Source organism: Meriones unguiculatus, chromosome 17 (assembly GCF_030254825.1).
Source record: "Meriones unguiculatus strain TT.TT164.6M chromosome 17, Bangor_MerUng_6.1, whole genome shotgun sequence".
Lineage (NCBI taxonomy): Eukaryota > Metazoa > Chordata > Mammalia > Rodentia > Muridae > Meriones > Meriones unguiculatus.
This window is the reverse complement of record NC_083364.1, coordinates 60,601,986-60,620,935: the sequence shown is the minus strand read 5'-3', so window position 1 is coordinate 60,620,935 and position 18,950 is coordinate 60,601,986. Positions and strand designations below refer to the sequence as shown.

The 18,950-nt window shown below is 40.8% G+C and overlaps 1 long non-coding RNA gene across 1 annotated transcript in view; it reads right to left on the bottom strand.

The window, feature by feature from the left end:
- Positions 1-6,222: 6,222 nt before the first annotated feature.
- LOC132648739 (uncharacterized) overlaps positions 6,223-18,950 on the bottom strand; it is a 36,861-nt gene continuing 24,133 nt past the window's right edge. The window contains exon 3 of the long non-coding RNA XR_009587127.1: positions 6,223-7,585. This is a non-coding gene — a long non-coding RNA (uncharacterized LOC132648739). The remainder of the gene's footprint in view (positions 7,586-18,950) is intronic.

The following is an 18,950-nucleotide window of genomic DNA, read 5'->3' as shown; positions in this document are numbered from 1 at the left end:
GTAGGCAGATCTCTGCGTTCCAGGCCAGCCTGGTCTACAGAGTAAGTGCTAGGACAGCTCCAGCTACAAAAGAGAAATCCTGTAAAAAAAACAAACAAAATAAATAAATAAATAAATAAAATAAACAAGTGTAGTGAAATCTCAGAGATCATTTTATTGCAATCTAAAACAAGATCAAAGTTTGTGCTGATACTGTTTTATTGGATTAGCCTACCAACTTACTAAAACTGGAAAAAAAAAGTCCCTAAAACATTTACTTTGTGTCAGTTGCTCAGTACTGAATATTTCTGCTTCTCTTCCCAAAAATGATTTCATAAAATAATGGACATTCATAAAGCAGTTATCTTTTGTAACATTAAGAGAAGAAAGCATCCTTAGTAAGCTAGAATCTAGATAAACCCAAAGCAACAGCTATTAGCAGAATGAGGGAAGGAAGAGTGGTCTGGGTGTGGAGTAAAACAGATAAATTATCTGTTGCAAATAAGATAAGTGTACAGATAAATATTCACTATCAAATACACAGGTGCCTGGGTACCAGGAGTTAAGCAAATCCTGACAGACAGATATGGCAAGGGAGCACAGACAGATAATAAATATAGCAAGCTTCCTGATTCTTTCTCACCTAAGAAAAAGGCCTGCCTTTTGTCCTCCTGCCAGCTGACCTATCCCACAAATTCAAGGCCAGACAGAAGTTATTCAAGTTGTGGCCCTAGCACCTTCCCTTTCTTTGTTTACACTGAGTAACCCTAAATTAGGGGAAAAAGACCCCAGCCTCAGCCTCAGCCCTCGGGGAGAAAGCAGACTTCCATTTTCCCAGTCTCCCAATATTTTAATCTTTCTCTCGTGTGCTTTGCTGTGCACATGGGAGTCTTCACTTTAATCGAAGCTTTTCTTCACCAATTAAATGTGCCTGATAAGTCTGATACCCGCTATGCTGAGATTTCTTTCCCCCTGCCTTTTAATTCTTTACCTAGTAGAGGAAACTAACTCAGTCCGGGGCACTAGATCGCCATCCACCACAGCTTCATACTTCATCGCGGATTCACTGTAGTCAATCTTTGTCTGTTCTAATAGATCTGTCATTCCTTCATATCCCCACACTTTCACTAAGAATAATGTTTCATCCTCGCAATGGTGGCTCACGCCTTTGATCCTAGCACTCGGGAGACATAGGCAGGTGGATCTCTGTGAGTTCAAGGCCAGCCTGGTCTACATAATGTGAATTGCAGGACAGCAAAGGCCACACACACACACACACACACACACACACACACACACACACACAAAACTCTGTCTCAAAATTAAAAAAAAAAGAAAGAAAAGGAAAAAAAAAAGAATAATATTTTTCTTTGGATGTAACCTGCAACTTTATACTAGTAAATGAAATATGCCTAGCAGGGAAACTAATACACAGGCTCATTTTGCCATATTGCTTTCTGTTTACTATCTATGCACCAGCATTAAATACAGGAGAGTTCAGCGCTCAGATTAGCACCAAAAGTATTCTGTATCCATCATCTGAGTCTGCAAAAACACCACAGATTGGATAGCTTAAACAACAGAAAGGTGTTTTCCTACAGTTTTGAAGGCTGAAGGCCTAAGAGCAAGGTCTAGGCAGGATTTCTCCTGAGGCCTCTCTCCTTAGCTTGTTCATGTTTGCCTTCTCATTTTCTGGTTCTCTGTGTACACATGATTCTAGTGTCTCTCATTGCATATAAATGTCTGGTTTTTGTCAGGACTCCAGTGAAAATGGGTTGTGTAATCACCTTTCATAAAGACCCTTTTCCAAATGCCACTTTTTAACACTGGGTGTTAAAATTCCAGCATGGGAGTTTGGAGGAACACAAGATGGCAAGGAGTACTATGGGGAAAAAAAATTATCTGGAGGAAGGAAGGGAGGATACGAGAAGCCCCAAGCTGATTCACTGATGCTCAGAGTAGAATTCATCTGCTGCTGTCAGAACAAAGGGTATTCTGTGGGTATCGTGCAAAATTCTAATTATAAAATCAGTCAACTGAATAAAAATATCATAACTATAATTTTAATAAACAACACTCCATAATGAGAGTTATACAAATGCAATTGTCATAGCTGCACTTTACTTTGTAACCTTTACTTCAGCTTTGTCCTAGATCTATTGTTAAAGAGTTCACCCCAGTCCATTTACTAACAATTCCCTGATCTTTTGATTCTCTGGGGCATGTTTCAGTAAGCCCTGATGTGTATAATAATCCTCTGAGTCTTTTAATATGAAAAAATATAAGCCTGAAACCTTGACACTCGAAGGAGAGTTTAGATAGATTTAAAATCTTTGGTTCAAGCTCCCTAAAGTATCAGACAGAAGGTATCTGTTTCTGTTGGTGTTGATTCTGGCAATGCCAACTTGGCTTTCCTTTGGTACAGAATGACACAGTGTTCTTGCCCGGATGCCTAGTTGTGACTAGTGCAAGCAAGATGATCTAGTTTGTTATGAATAGAACTAGCTGATGTATTAATAGACACAGCTACAGGCTCCTGATACTAATCTCAGTGCTGGCCATTCTAGGACAGTTTATTCAGACTTTGGATGGGCTGTTCAACAGTCTTACTTCATGAACACATTCTACCTGTGTTCTCCCTGAATTGGAGGCCAGTCTCATTTACATAGTGTGTTCCAGGACGGCCATAACAGGTTGCAGTGTTTGTTCTCCATTGTTTCGGTTTTCCTCAGATTGAAGGAACTACCATTATTCACAATTTGGAGTCTTTTCCCTTCAACTTAAACCCTTCACTTATTCTGTTTTACAAGTATTTTTGTTCCTCTTTTTTTATTTTCTCACTTTTCCCATGAGAATAGAATGCACAACCCACATAGCTTCCTGTGGTTTCCCATTTCCCCCTGTGGACCTTATAATTTAGTCTTTGCTTGAGCAATGATTGTTTTCTCCATCTCTCCCATAACTTCACAAGCAACCACTTCACATCCTGATTTTTATGACCATTGTCTCCTTTTAATGGGCCATGTTAGTGGGTTTTGGCCGTGTTCTCTGAGGCCCTGTTTATATTTTCATTGTGTCCCTTTCCTAGGTCCAATTATATCATTGACTTATTTATCTTTTATTTGTGTTGGAATATTATGTTACACCCATCCTCTGCTTTGGAGAGATATTGCTCTAGTGAGTGTTAGCTAGCAGGAGAGGTTTTCTTTTGTTTTGTTGATTTTTTTTCTTTTGTTTTGTTTTCTTTAAGCTTAGGATTCTTTTCACCCTATTCTTCTCTCATATATCTTTTTTGTATGCCCTAATTATGCAATTATTTTGTTGATAATATTGAAGTGAGATAGGGCTTTTCTTAATTAGGATGAGGCTATGCAAGAGGCCATTGCTTTCCCCGATTCTCAGCTCCACTGTAGAGCACATGCCACTTTTCATGCCAAGTTTCAGACCGTGCTCACGAAAGCTCCGATCAGCAGTTCTGTACCCCTGTAGTTCTTTCCAGCCCTCAATGAAGATTCACCAACAGATCCTGTTCCCCACGTGTACACAAACGTGCCTTTCTCTAAAAGGTGATGTTTTCGTGAGTGTGTCATCCCCCCCAGCATCCTCTCACCCCAAATTTTCTATATCTTGTCTGCCTTTCTTTTCTGTTGCTCTTCCACTCTCAGTTACAGCAGTTCTCACTGGGGATAGGTCTCACTCTTCTGGGAGTAAATATTTACTATTAATAGAATAATAGTGGGAGTAGGCATTTACTATTAATAGAGTATGGGAGTAAATATTTAGTATTAATAGTGGGAGTAAATATTTATTCTTGATTTCCCAATATATGCTGTTTCCACACCCCCAATGTGTATCTCATTGTACTCAAGGCCCTTTTGTGCCTTTCTGCACCCAAACTGCCTCATTTACTTACACACACACACACACACACACACACACACACACACACACGGGGGGGGGCAGAGGCAAAGACAGAGACATAGAGCGTTACCACCCAGGATACCCACAGGAAAGGAAAAAAGGGAGAGAAAAGCTTGTATAACAGGAGCCATAAAGCCCAGGCGTTAAAATGTATTCTTCATTAGTGTGGGGGATCTCTCTCAAAGACAAAGACAAAACTATCCTATGTTTCCTGCAGAAATAGTTCTGGAGGTGGCAGTAGACAATGCTCCTGGCATGAGTTGTGACCATAAATGCAAAGAGGCAAAGCTTAGGGAAAAACATGGAGACTAGAAGTCAGGTGAGTTTGTGGTTCCAGAAAAGTAATACTACATAAGGAAGGCCATGATGTCTTAACAGGGCTTCTTTTCCTGGCTCCTACAGGAAACTCCTTAAAAAGCTAAGCCATACACTTCTAAATCAAATAACAACTATAAATAGAGAAGGAGGAATAGAAGAAAGACAAGGAGACGAAGAGGTGGAGGAAGAAAGGAGAATAATTGGCATGGCCAGTGTGCAGGTGTTATTATTAGATAGAGGAGGAAAACCGAGCATTTTGTTTCTTCTCTTTCTATTTTCATATTTATAATTATATCTTAGGTAGGCCTGTGTGGCTTAGCTATTTGCAAGAATTTCCTATAAGAACCAGTAAAATAATCCTTGCTTAAAAAGCATGGCTTTCCTTATGCAATCTCTTCCTTAACTGAACCAAAAAAATCAACTGTTTTTTTTTCCTAGTCTCCATGTTAGAACTAGAACTTTCTATAAGTTCAAGAGGAACTATTCATATTCCCTCTTGCAGAAACTCATTTTTTTTAACAGATAGAAGAGTGTCTATGTCAATAAAAGGTAGAAGGGGGGGCGTCACATCACATCACACAGTTAAAGAACAATGACAGGATCCAGGTAGAGCTTGATGATGGCTTGAGCTGTGGTCACCCCTGAAACACTGCTGCTCATAATAAGTCCCAGTTTCCAGGAAGGCAGTCGAAATGTGCCACTATCCTTTAAGTAGGCCAGATTGTGAGCTCTGTTCCCTACTAGAACTTTTACCACCTGCATCACAGGAATTTATCCGTAAACTTGTCTGGTGGTGGTTATTGATGCTAAGTGTTCATCAGCCTGTAATAGTGACAACCTGTGTTAACTTGGTCATCATTGCTTTCAACCGCATGAGCAATGCCGTCTCCACTGACAGTAAGGGAGATCACTTTGTGGAGGTGATATGGCGGAAGCTGGTCCAGGATACTTTGCCAATCTAATGGTATAATTTCCTGTGGTACCCACAGGAATCCTGGTTGAGCTCTACTGCCTCAGAAATTAAGAAGAGATTCTTGAGGAAAAACAAATGACTTTGAAAGAACCAATGATCAAAGAGGTCAGAGTAGGTAGAAAGTCTTCACTGACTACTAAGTCTAAGGTCCTGGGCAGCCTGTGCAGCCATTTTCTGAGCTGCTCAGCAGTTTCTTCATAGAGGGAGAGGTATAGCTCTAGACTGCTGAATAGGCAGGGGCAATAACTGTTGGACTTTTTGTTGTTATTTTTGTTGTTATTTTGTTGGGGGGAGGATATTGTTGTTGTTGTTTCTCTGTAACAGCCCTAGCTGTCCTGGAACTCTCTCTCTGCAGCCCAGGCTGGCCTTGAATTCACAGAGATCCACCTACATCTGCCTCTCAAGTGCTGGGATGAAAGGTATGCAGCATGACTGCCCAGCCAAAATTAACTTAAAAAAAAAAAGATTTATTTATTAATTTATTACATATACAGTATTCTGCCTGCAGGCCAGAAGAGGGCACCAGATCTCACTATAGATGACTATGAGCCACCATGTGGTTGCTGGGAATTGAACTCAGGACGTCTGGAAGAGCAGCCAGCAGAGCCACTCTTAACCTCTGAGCCATCTCTCCTCCCCCGCAAAATGAACTTTTTAGCAACTGAGTTTGGTCTTATCTAATTCTGTGGTAAGGGAGAAAAAAAATCAAACTTGCAAGAATTAATTATTTATTCTTCAAAACAATTCCTTTTGTCATCATTAGCACTGATGAGTTCTTCAGTAGGAGTGCTCACCACTCTGGACTTCACTCCTGAGCAATGTACTACAGTAAGGTTCTAGAAGAATGAAGGTTAAGACATCAGCCATACATTTTTGAAAGGATATTTGTAAAAGAAAATGTCAGCAAAAAAATCAATATCATCACCTAGGAGTTATCTTTAACAATTGAAACACAAATGGACATAGAGGATATGTGAACTATCTGAATCTGAACCTTACATAGAAATAGAGATAGACAGATAGACAGACAGACAGACAGATAGATAGAAAGGTGATGGATAGGTAGGTAGGTAGAGATATGTGTCCATATAAAAATCTGAACAGTGATTTGGGTAATAATCTTATGGTGTCAAGACACCAATACAGGAGAGAAGTAATGTATAGAGAATATTAACCAGATCTAAAAAAAATCTAGGTTTCAAAGTCAACTACTTCAAAAGCTACCAGAAAGCAAATGCACCAGTGTCAAACAAGTTATGGCACCAGAAACATTTATTGACTTTTGGCATTATTGCTCTTAGTCTGGGATTACTGTGAGCTCACTGGGTACAATTGTGCAAGCCTGTGATCTCAACACTCTGAAGTTAGAGGCTGAAGGACCATGAGTTTGAGGCCAGCCTGGACTACAAAGCACAACCCTGATTCAAAAATATGAGAGGTGGGAATATGGCAGAGAACTTGCCCAGCAGGCTCAGGGAAGGCGTTGGGTTTATACCCATCACCATGAAGAAAGAAAATGGAAAGAGGAAAAAGAAGGGGAGGGGAGAAGAGAGAAGGAAAGAGAAAAAGAAGGAAAAAGGAAAAGAAAGAGGGAGGGAAAGAGGGGGAAGTAAAGCAAAACTCTTAGTGGTCACTTATAAAAATACCAGAGATCAAATTTACCGAGAAACCAATAAATAAAGGGAAACTATCAAGGGTTTAACCTTCCCTTGTCTATATAAGCCACCATAAAGTAACCAAATAGTGTAGCTGAGGAGATGGCTCCTCAGATAAGAGTGCTCTCTGCTCAGGAATGAAGGCCTGAGGTCAAACTCAAAGCACCAACATTTCCTACAATTCCAAGCATACCTGTAATCCGAAGTCCTCCTCTAGGCTCCTGACAGGTGTGTGCACACACTCTCATACACAGGTGTGCATACATGACACACTCAAACACCACCAATACACACAAATGAATAAAGGAAAGCTTCAACTTCAGGGAATATTCTGTTAAGATAAACAGTGAAGGTACAATACAAAATGTTGTAAACATTTTCACTTAGTAAATTCTTTGAAAAACAAAAACTAGGGGCTGGAGAGATGGCTCAGTGGTTAAGAGCTCTGTCTGCTCTTCCAGAGTTCAATTCCCAGCAAACACATGGTGGCTCACAATCACCTATACTCTCTGCTGCACTCTTCTGGCATGCAGTTGTACATGCATGTAGAGCATTCAGAATAAAATTAAAAACAAAAACATAGGGTTTAGGGTGTAGTTGAGTGGTAGAGCATTTGACTAGCATGAGTGGGGCCTTATGGTTCCCCCTTAGCATCTCAACAGTCTGAGGAGTCTGATGATGGCATGGGCTTTGGTCTTTTTGACTAAACCTCTTGTTCATGTCCAATAAAAAGTTGAACCTGTAAAAAACAACAAAAAAAATCAAAATTAATATAATAAAAGCAATAGTAGCAGGGCAGTGGTGGCACACACCTTTAATCCCAGCATTCAGGAGGCTGAGGCAGCCAGATTTCTCAGTGGTAGGCCAGCCTGATCTACAGAGTAAATTTTTAAAAATCTGGGGCAGAGAATCCCTGTTTTAAAAAACCAAAAGAAATAGAAGAGAGAGAGAGAGAGAATTATTTCTAATAAACACTTTGGATTCCTTAATATCTGGCTCAGGGCAGATGAATGCCGATCTCTTCATTTATTTGTTTATTTGTTTGTTTGTTTATTTGTTTATTGCCTTGTCTCCACATCTCTTTCACAGAATTCACAATAATGGGCATCACACTAACGCCCATCCCATTGTCCTTAGATGTCAGAATTCCCAGATTCAGTCTGTAGACTTCCTTGTGGTGCTTCATTCTTTTCTGAGAGCAGGGTTGCCTGTTTTTTTGTTTTGTTTTGTTTTGTTTTGTTTTTTGTTTCCCTCGAGAAAAGAACAGTGCCGACTGAATAGGCTCCCAGACTACTTAAAAATCTTCTTTTCTGCCTTGTTTTCTAGCTACCCCACTACTGAGCAGAAATTACTGGCATGTATGAAGGGCACTTAGAGAACTCTTCCTTTATAAGCACGAAGTAATGGCCAAAGCATAGTACTCTTTAAAAGCCATTTTTCTGTCTGCGGTTAATATTGGCAATGGCCATTACTTCCTCAGTACATGCTTTAAGTGCTTCACATCAGTGTGCTTGTGTTTCTTGGATCACCCTAAGTATTTCTGATATCTTTCTCATGCTAACTTGTTAAAGGAAGTTCTGTCACTAGTCCCACCTGCAGCTACTCTCCCAAAGAATCTGCCCCAGGAACTTTCACTCAAATTCACCACCCTATTTCAATAGTAATAATTTTGTTTGGTTGGTTGATTGGGTTGTTTTTTGGGGGAGGAGAGGGTGGTTTTCAAGACAGGGTTTCTCTGTTTCCTTGCCTGTCCTGGACTTGCTTTGTAGACCAGGCTGGCCTCGCACTCACAGAGATCTGTATACCTCTTCCTTCCTGGGTGCTGGGATCACAAGGGTGTGCCACTGCCAGCTCCAATAGGTAACAAATTTGTGTAAGAATCTTCCTTTTAAAATTTTTATTACATTTTATTTGCTTATTAGGGAAGGACACACTCATGCCATGGCACAATTCTGGTGGGTGTTGGTCTTCTCTTTCTAGGACACAGGGCCCTAGGATGGAACTAAGACCGTCATGCTGCTCCCTGAACCATATAGCTGATCCTGTTAGGAGACAGTGATTTGAGTCAAAAACATGGCGGGCAATTTTTTTGATTATTGTTCTCTATGATCTAGCTAGACCTGTGGTTCACAGGAGATAGTTTATAAGGAAGATTTCTGAGTTCAAGGTGTCAGCAGCTGAAGGTGTTCCTTTGGGAGACTGGTGGGCAGGGAGTTGTGCCCAAGACCTCGCTTTCAGAGTCTGGTAGCTGTTGTGATGTTCAACGTTCCTTGGCTAGCGGATACTTCTTGTCAATCTCTACCTTTGGACTCATGTCTTTTCTCCTCATTCCTCCTCTTCTACCTTTGTCATAGTTAGGATTTTAGTTGCTGTGAAGAGACAGCATGGCCACGGCAACTCTCATAAAGAAAGCACTTAATTGGGGCTGGCTTAAAGTTTTAGAGGTTTAGTCCATTATCATCAAGGCAGGAAACATAGTGGCATGCAGGCAGACATGGTACTAGAGAAGGAGCTGAGAGTTCTACATTCTTAAGGTACAGGCAGCAGTAGGAGATTCTGTGTTATACTGGGCATGGCTTAAGCATAGGAGTCCTCAAAGTCTGCCCCTACAGTGACATACTTCCCCCAACAAGGCCACACCTCCTAATAGTGCCATTCTCTATGGCCAAGCATTCAAACACATGAGTCTGTGGGGGCCACACCTACTCAAACCTACTAAAATCTTATATAAGGATATTCTTATTTAATTCGGTTCAACTCCAGGCATACTGCAGAAGTTTCGGTTTGGAAGAAGGGTCAATATACAAACCTAACATATTATTCACAAGACTTTCTTTGTAATCAACTTTTGCTCCACCTGCCTCTCTTAAGCTATTACACCTCTGTCAAACGGTTTCTCTGTGGGTGGCACCATTCTCAGCATTACAAACTAATATCTACCAATTGTTATGAACTGGTTTAGTTTCTCTGCTGGCATTTCCCCCCCATGTCTGGAAGTCTGCCAGTCCGACCCTCTGCCATTGGTTCATGTTCTGGGCATAGCCGTCAAGTCTTGGCCCAAGACCCCGCTGTGGCTGCCTGGTCTCAAGTCTATGTGGTTTCTTGCTTGGAATAGATTGCCATCTCCTGAGGAGCACTGAGGGATGAGATTTAAAAAAAGAAAATGTAAGGTTTGCGGTCACAATATATTTTTACAAAATGAGAGCAGCCAAATTTCCCAAGGAAAGAAGAATGGAAAACATGAGGAAGTGGGCTGGTAGCTAAAGCCAGATGCAGTAACTGGCTGTTGTCCTCAGCAGAGTTTCAGTGAGGTGTTCTTTGCTTAAAGAGAAGGGTTTTCTTGGTCTTGCCCCTCACCATGCCTTCTACATCACTACGTCTTTTTCTTCTCTACTCAGATCTGGAAAGGCCTCTAACTTGTAATTGAGGAACTGTGCTAGACTGATATGTTTCATCATATCTAACTTTTATTTTTATTTAAAATGCCTTGATGTGCCTCAATCCCAGCACTAGGAAGGCAGAGGCAGGTGGATCTCTGAGTATGAGGCCAGCCTGGTCTACAGAGCAAGTTCCAGGACAACCAGAGCTAACACAGAGAAACCCTTTCTCAAAAAACAAATAAAACAAAAATTAAATTAAATTAAAAAATATTCCTTGATGACTTGTAACTTAGTAAAATGAGTGAACATTTTAGCATATCAGTTTTCTTTCTAGCCAAGTAGAATAACTTGTGTAGCAGTGTATGCACACTTTACTTGGAAGAAGCATTCATTGGCCTTAGGGACCTACTGATACCATCCCTTCATTGCAGTTATGACCTCAATACATCAGTAAGTTGGCACCTCCGTGCTGCAGGCACTACATTAAAGTGATGGAGCTTTCTGGCTTGCAGGAAGAATTATCTGCCATAAGTACCACAGACATCACCAGGGTAAAAGATGAAATCAATGTATTTGGTGCAATCAATGTATTTTCATATAAAAAGACTATTGTCAGGCTGGAGAGATGGCTCAGAGGTTAAGAACACTCGCTGTTCTTCCAAAGGTCCTGAGTTCAATTCGCAGCAACCACATGGTGGCTCACAACCATCTATAGTAAGATCTGGTGTGTAGGCAGAATGCTGTATAAATAATAAATATATCTTTTAAAAAAAAAAGACTATTGTCCTCATGGGAAGGAACAAAAACTGAAATAAATTATTACAGTTTCTGTGCCAGAAATGAAAAAAAATAAACTTTCTTTAAAAGCTGAGTATGGTGTTGTATTCCTATAATAACATTCAGGAAGGATTGTCGCAAGTTTGTGGCTAGCCTGGGTTACACAGTCAGTTCCAGGCCAACCTGCACCAAAATAAGATTTTTGTCTCAAGAATATTTTATATACATACTTTTATATAATGCTGCCTCACATAAATCAGCATAATTTGTTAGCTTTAAATTGGAACAAAATTAGTCCATACCTGAATTTTTACTTTTCCTAAATATAAATAAAAGATGGGTACATTTAAAAAATAATGCCAAAGCAAGGGCACTAAATAAACAAATGTATCCTATGCTAGTATGGTTTCAGATACTTCTCGTTTTAGCAATAACTTTGAAATCATATTTCCAGAAGTATTTCCAGGACTTTTTCTTGGCTTTAGATTTTTTTTTTAATTAATCAGAAATGTATTAGCAGGGTGTGAATTTTGTTTTAAAGTCTGGAGATAGTTCCAGTTGGTTGGTAAGTAATCACTCTCATCGTTTGATAAGAACAGAGCAGTTTGATCCTGCAAACTGTCAGGTACCTGTTTGGCTGCAGTCATGTATGATATTTGTAAGTTTTCAATGTCTAATTCTCTAACTTCTTTTAAAATTTACAAAATGCCTTCAAGATAAGATGTCAAATGTAATACATCTCTGTGGTGCTTGACTAAATTCTAAACTTAGCAGAAAGCACAAGATTTCATAATGCTGAAAGGCTGGGTTCCTGATTCCTGGATCAAAAGCAAAGAACCTTCTACTTGTGGTCACTAGCTGCCCTGCCTCTCTCTGTCTCCCTCTGATATTTGCTAGTGGCCTGAAGATCTTCCTGGAGTCACATCCACCCCCTCCATCAGATCTTCCTGGATACACCTGTTTCCTTACCCACCCAACCTTGGATCCTCCTCCCCTTCCCCCCCCATCAAGACCAATTTCTGATACTCAAATATTCTTGGATGTGTGTCTTCCTTTGGAGTGTGGACAACTTACCACAGGCTGCATGGACCTCACTCTGTAGACCAGGCTGGCCTTGAACTCACACAGAGATCTATCTACCTCTGCCCGCCCCCCAAGTCCTGGGATTAAAGGTGTGTGCCACTACCACCTGGCTCAAGCTGCTTTCCTAGCAGCTAACAATTGCCAATGGCTCGACATGAAATTTCATGTTTAACTCCCATCTCTGTGGTGGGATCTGTTCTGGCTTGGGCCTGCACAGGTTTTGTGCACGCTGTTACAACCATTGTATACCATGTTTCTTGAGTCATAGAACATGGAGTAATCAAGTTGGTACTGGCCTGTAAGTCTCATCCTTACTGTCTAGCTTTTGCAGTGCTAGAAGGTCCTATGTACACAACCAGAAGAGAAAAGTAATCATCAATCATACTGAGCTATGCACACTTTGAGGTTTAAGAATGACTGGCCTAGTATGACATGCCTATGGAATAATAGTGGCAAGACTATCAAGAGAGTAACCAACCAAGAAAGAAAGGAAAGAAAAGAAGAAGAGGAAGGAAGGAAGGAAGGAAGGAAGGAAGGAAGGAAGGAAGGAAGGAAGGGAAAGGAAGAAAGAAAGAAAGAAAGAAAGAAAGAAAGAAAGAAAGAGAGAGAGAGAGAAGAGGAAAAAAGAAAGAGGAAGAAGAGAGAGACAAAGAAAGAAAATGAAGAAAGGAGTAGCAATTTAAAAATGTTTGATTGCTATACTTTAGTATATTGTGAAAAGGCCTTGGCATATAGTCTCTCATGAGCTAAAGCAAAGGCCAGCAGATGAATTATTCACCTGTCCAGTAGGGAAAGGAGCATAATGTTTTACAATGTTTATAATAGTTTATAACGTGTTATATGGCTTTTTTATTGTTGGATATAAGTCCTAATCCATAAAATGAAGCACCTACCTTCCACCGTTATTGGGTCAAAAACCTATGACTACACAGGGAATAGGCCCTAGGGGAGAGCTTACTTACTACTGTTATTTTGCTAAGTTAGCATAGTATTAAAACTTATATCAAAAAAAATTTTAAAAAAACTTATATCATTATACCCACAAACTAATGTATCTCACAGTCCTCCTCTGAGACGTTCCTGTTTGCAGCAGCATGTTTTCTTAAGATATTTCAATCCTTCCTCTAAGAACTTGAACATGTTAATAGCACTCTCATTTTCATCAATGGAAACACTTCACAAATAAAGAGAAAACAAAAGTCCAGAGAATAATAAATAGTCCCGAGGAGTATTCAGCTCTGCCAGTGGCTTTTACCAAATCATATTGCTTTGTTGGATCAGGGTCCTCACCTAGAAAGTGCAAGGAGGTTGCTCAGAAGTTCTTAACCCCTTTTTGGATGTAATACATGTAACAGACCAGTACATAAACAAGAAAGATTTCCTGAGGAGACAAACACTTTTAGAGAAGAAAGAAAGAAAGAAAGAAAGAAAGAAAGAAAGAAAGAAAGAAAGAAAGAGAAAGAAAGGAAAGAAAAGAAGAAGGAAGGAAAGAAGGAAGGAAGGAAGGAAGGAAGGAAGGAAGGAAGGAAGGAAGGAAGGGAAAGAAAGAAAAAGAAAGAAAGAAAGAAAGAAAGAGAGAGAGAGAGAGAGAAGAGGAAAAAAGAAAGAGGAAGAAGAGAGAGACAAAGAAAGAAAATGAAGAAAGGAGTAGCAATTTAAAAATGTTTGATTGCTATACTTTAGTATATTGTGAAAAGGCCTTGGCATAGTCTCTCATGAGCTAAAGCAAAGGCCAGCAGATGAATTATTCACCTGTCCAGTAGGGAAAGGAGCATAATGTTTTACAATGTTTATAATAGTTTATAACGTGTTATATGGCTTCCCTAAAAGCTCACACCCATTTCCTGTGCCTAGTGTATCTCAGGGTAACTCCTCTAGCTCATGCCTGCGTGGCAAACGAACATTTCTTTTGAAAGCTTAAATAATACTTTTCTCTGTTTGTGTGTATGTGTGTGTGTTTCTTAGCTCTTCCTCTCACGGACACAGCCGCTGTAATGCTTCAACAAACATGGGTGTTCAAGGCTTTCCCTGGAATGCTGATTTCATTTCCTCTGCACATAAAGCCGGTCATGGGATTCCTGCATTACACAGTAGATGTAGTTTGACTTTTTGAGAAAACTCCATGGTGGTTTCCACAGTGGCTGTCCTAACTTGTTTTCTTACTAACAGTGTGCCAACATCCCCTTTGTTCTAGTAGCTGCCTATATTTGTTATCGTTTATCTTTTTGTGTGTATGTGGTTTCTTTTCTTTTCTGTTCCGGAGAAGGAGTAGTTAGATAGGATCGCCTGTATCTCAGGCTGGCCTCAGTCTTGATATGTAGCTAAGGCTGGCTGTGAACTCCTGATCTTCTTGCCTTCACCTCCAGAATGCTGGGATTCTTGTGGAAAAGTGGAAGGAAAGAGAAAAGGATCTGGAGGTAATGGGAGCTTCACAAGAAGACCAACAGAGCCAACTAACCAGGGCCCAGAGGGGCTTGCTGAGACTTAAGCATCAACCACAGACCAGGCAGGAGCTGGATCTAGGTCTCCTACACAGATGGGCAGCTGAGGCCTCATGTGGGTTCCCTAGTAAGAGAATGGGGACTACATCAGACAGACTCACTTGCTAGCTTTTCTTTATCACTTCCCCCTGGTGGGACTGCCTTGCCAGGCCACAGAGAAAGAGGACATGCTCAGTTCTGATGCAATTTATTGAGCTGTGTGATGTGAAATGGAGCTTCCCTAGCGGGGAGGGGAAGGGAAGGAGAATGGGACTGAGAGGGGATGAGGGATGGGGCTACAACAAGGATGTTCACAAAAAAATACGGTGTCTTGAAAACTCCACAAGAAGACCAAGAGAGTCGATTTAAACAGGGCCCAGAGGAGCATATGGAGTGTGAAGCACCAACCAAGGACAATGCACAGACTGGACCTAGGTCCTCTACATATGTGTATTGTATCCAATGGACAGCTCTGGCTTCACATGGGGTCTCCAGTAAGAGGAGCGGAGAATATCTTTGACATGGACTATATTGCCTGCTTTGATCACTTCCCCCGATGGGATTTCCCTACCAGGCACAGAGGAAGATTAACTCAGTCCTCATTCAACCAGATGAGCTGGGGTGTGCGGGTAAGGGAGCCTCCCCAATTCTGAGGAATAGATGCAGGAGGGGGGATGGAACTGGGAGGAGAGGAGGGAGGGGCCTATGACCAAGATGTAAACTGAATAAACAGATTAATTAACTTAAAAAGAAAAAAAGGCAGTGTCTTTCTACAGAGCCCAGATAAGACTGTGGCTCCCCTGTCCTCAGTTTTCCAAGTGTTAGGTTTACAGGTGTGGACCACCATGCCCTGTCAAAAAAAAGGAATTTAAAGACACATGGCCTTCAGGAAATGCTCATTTTGTCCTCTGTTAAAACTACAGTTGGCTTCCTTTGAACTTTCTTACTTCTTAGTCGGAGTTACCATTCTGTAATATACTGAACAGAATACTGTGAGCAAGAATCATCACAAGCATGCATACCTTTATAGCACCCATGAGACCAAGAAATGGAACCTAATGGTGACAGGGACGTGCACTTCCTTTTGCTCCTCTTTTTATCCTCATCTAATGTAACCTCTCCTGGCTCTACCTGCTTTTGCCTGACCTTTAAGCTGCATCTGGAATCCTCGAGTGTGCACAGTTTTGTACCTGTTTCTTTCACTTACTGAACTATTGTAAAATCTATTCTGACCTGCATGAAGCAGTTTATTCACTCACCCTGAAGATTCTCCATTGTTTGAATATGACATATTGTATTTATCCTTCCCACACTGGCGAGCATTTGTGCTTCCAGACTGATGGTATTACAGTCCTGTGAAAATTCGTACGTATGTGTAAACATTGCTCTTGCAAGAATATTTATGTGTTTAACTGCTGTGTGCTAAGTGCTTAAACAAGACCTCATTTAAATGACATAAAACACAGTAACGAAACAGCTGGCTATGTGTCAGCAGACCACAGGGAAACTGTACATCTAAGTTTACTGCTTCTTGTTCGTAATACCTAAAATATGAAACCAACCTTGGTGTCCATCAACAAATAACTAGGTAAAGAAAATCTGGTTGATTTGTTAGCAGCTATTTTTAGTAATGAGGGCACCTTGTCCTCATTACTAGAATTAGAAATGAAGGCTATTACATATTACTGGAAACAAGCAAACAGAAAGTAATCCTTCAGTCCCTTGCAGATAGGATTACATGCTGCTGTTAGCCCTCTCCTGGAATTCTAGCATCTCAGAGGTGAGACAAGAGGATTGGTGAGGTTTTCAGACCAACCTATGATACAGACTGAGAATTTGCCTCCAAAAACAAACAAACAAAATCAATCAACAAAAAAAAAGTTTTACATCAATATGGACAACTATATACCTGTATACTGACAACCAAACATAGCTGAAACTAGTTGGCACTAACCCCTTTCCAGTAAAATCAGTAAATCACCAAGATGTGATGCTCCTTCCTGTGAGAGAGATAACCCTTGGGCTTTACATAAGCTCTTCAGATAAGTTTGGTAGTGGTATTTTTTTTTGTGTGTGTGTGTCTACTTGCTGTTGGTTTCTCCACATTAACCACTCTCTGTATTACACATCTTACAAAAATTCTCATCATGACTAAGTCATTAATCATTGAGGAAACATGACGAATGGCAGAAGATTCACCTGTTATATCATTCCCACAGAAAGAGTCCACAATTAGCCTATGTTCGCCATTTGTTTAAGACAGATTGTCGTGAAAACTCATCACAAGTGATCATTACTGTTTTTCCTTCTCCCAGCTACACACCTATCTCTGGTCTAAACCCCCACATTTCTGAATCATCCCATCTAATATGACAAAACATTGTTTAATCTCCTGCAGTTTTTGTGTTTGTCCAAGATGTGCCAAAGAAACTAGTTCATAATGTAACCTGTTCATGGGAGCTCACCATTGCATCTGTTGCCCAGTTTGTGTGACAATAAGAAGCAGAAAGACACACACGGCATATACTGACTTATAAGTGGATACTAGACATATAATATAGGATAAACCTACAAAAATCTGTACATCTAAAGAAGCTGAGCTAGAAGGAGGACCCTGGGTAAGATGATCAATCCTCACTCAGAAAGGCAAACAGGACAGACATTGGAAGAAGGATAAAACAGGAAACAGGACAGAAACCTACCACAGAGGGTAGACTCTGAAAGACTCTACTCAGCATTGTATCAAAGCAGATACTGAGACTCATAAACAAATTTTGGGCAGAGTGCAGGAAATCTTAGAAAAGAAGGGGAGATAGTAAGACCCGGAGAGGACAGGAGCTCCACAAGGAGAGCAACAGAACCGAAATATCTGGGCACAGTGGTCTTTTCTGAGACTGATACTCCAACCAAGGACCATGAATGGATATAACCTAGAACCCCTGCATAGATGTAGCCCATGGCAGCTCAGTCTCCAAGTGTGTGCCCTAGTAATGGGAACAGGGACTGTTTCTGACATGAACTCAGTGGCTGGCTCTTTGAACGCCTTTTCCTTATGGGGGAGCATCCTTGCCAGGCCACAGAGGAGGACAGTGCAGCCAGTTCTGATGAGACCTGAAAAGTTAGGGTCAGATGGAAGGGGAGGAGGACCTCCCCTATTATCCCCTACCAGAGGACTTGGAGAGGAGCTTAGGAGGAGATGAACAGGTAATAACAACTTTTCTAAGTGAAGGGAATATGTGTGGCTATAGTTTCCTCCTCCTCCAAACTAATCTCCAGCCCATATTCAGAAATACCTAATAAAAATGTAGGACGCAGGACTAGCCACAGGATTATCAACATGGATTGCTGCAGCCATGAATCATCTGAAGGAATGGGCGGGCATGGGAGCGTTAGCAGGCCTTCTGGTGTTGGTCTCCTTGGTTTGCCTGTGGTATATATGCAAGATTAGAGTCTCACAACAGTGTGATGCAGCCTTGATCATTCAGGCCTTTACAGCCATTGAAGCAGGACATTCTCCCCAAGCATGGTTGGATACCATAAAAAGCTAAAATGTTACGCTCAGGATGCGAGGCTAAGCACTGCACTCAGGGTCAGCCGCTTTGGACCCAGAGAAGAGCATGTCTGGTTGCATGCGGGTTGATGCCCCAGGTCCTTCCTCTGAGAAAAAGGTATCGGACGGGTCTGATGCTCTTTGGGTGGATGACACCTAAACGAACATCGGTACAAAGTCCCAATTTATTTCTAATATCAGAGATCAGACCTCTACTCTTGCCTGATGTGTCTAAAACAAAAAGGGGGAACTGTAGAGAGCTGCGGAATGCTATGCCTTAAAGATGGAGCTGGTTTCCGCCTTCCACCTTCCCGATGGTGAGTGCTCTCTGTCACGAACAATTCCACATTTGGCTAAGGCTGAGGATCTGGCTTGCTTCCATGTATGTGGACCTATCTGCATTGCTCACGTGGCACGCCTGGGTTGGCTACCCAGAGGCTATTTAAGCTGTGGGCTGGCTTTCCCCAGGGTCCGAGGATTGTTCAAGGTTTCTGAATAAACTGCATTGAAAAAAAATATATATATATCACTAATGTTCAAAATTTCTAATAACAAAGGGAAGATTCATTTTGTAGATAAGAACAATTAAACTTTATTTTTGTTAATAAAAATACTTTTTTTCAATTAAAAAAAATGTATGTTTAGTAAAAGAAAATGTATTCAACATGACCTAAATTATAAATTTATATGTCTATAAAATATGCATGCATGAGGCTATATAGCAGAATGTTAATTTATCACACTAGGTGCCAGATAATTTTCCTATGCAACTATTTGTATTTTACTCACTTTATTTAATGGTCACATAGTTTTCAAAAAACTACTTTTAAAAGT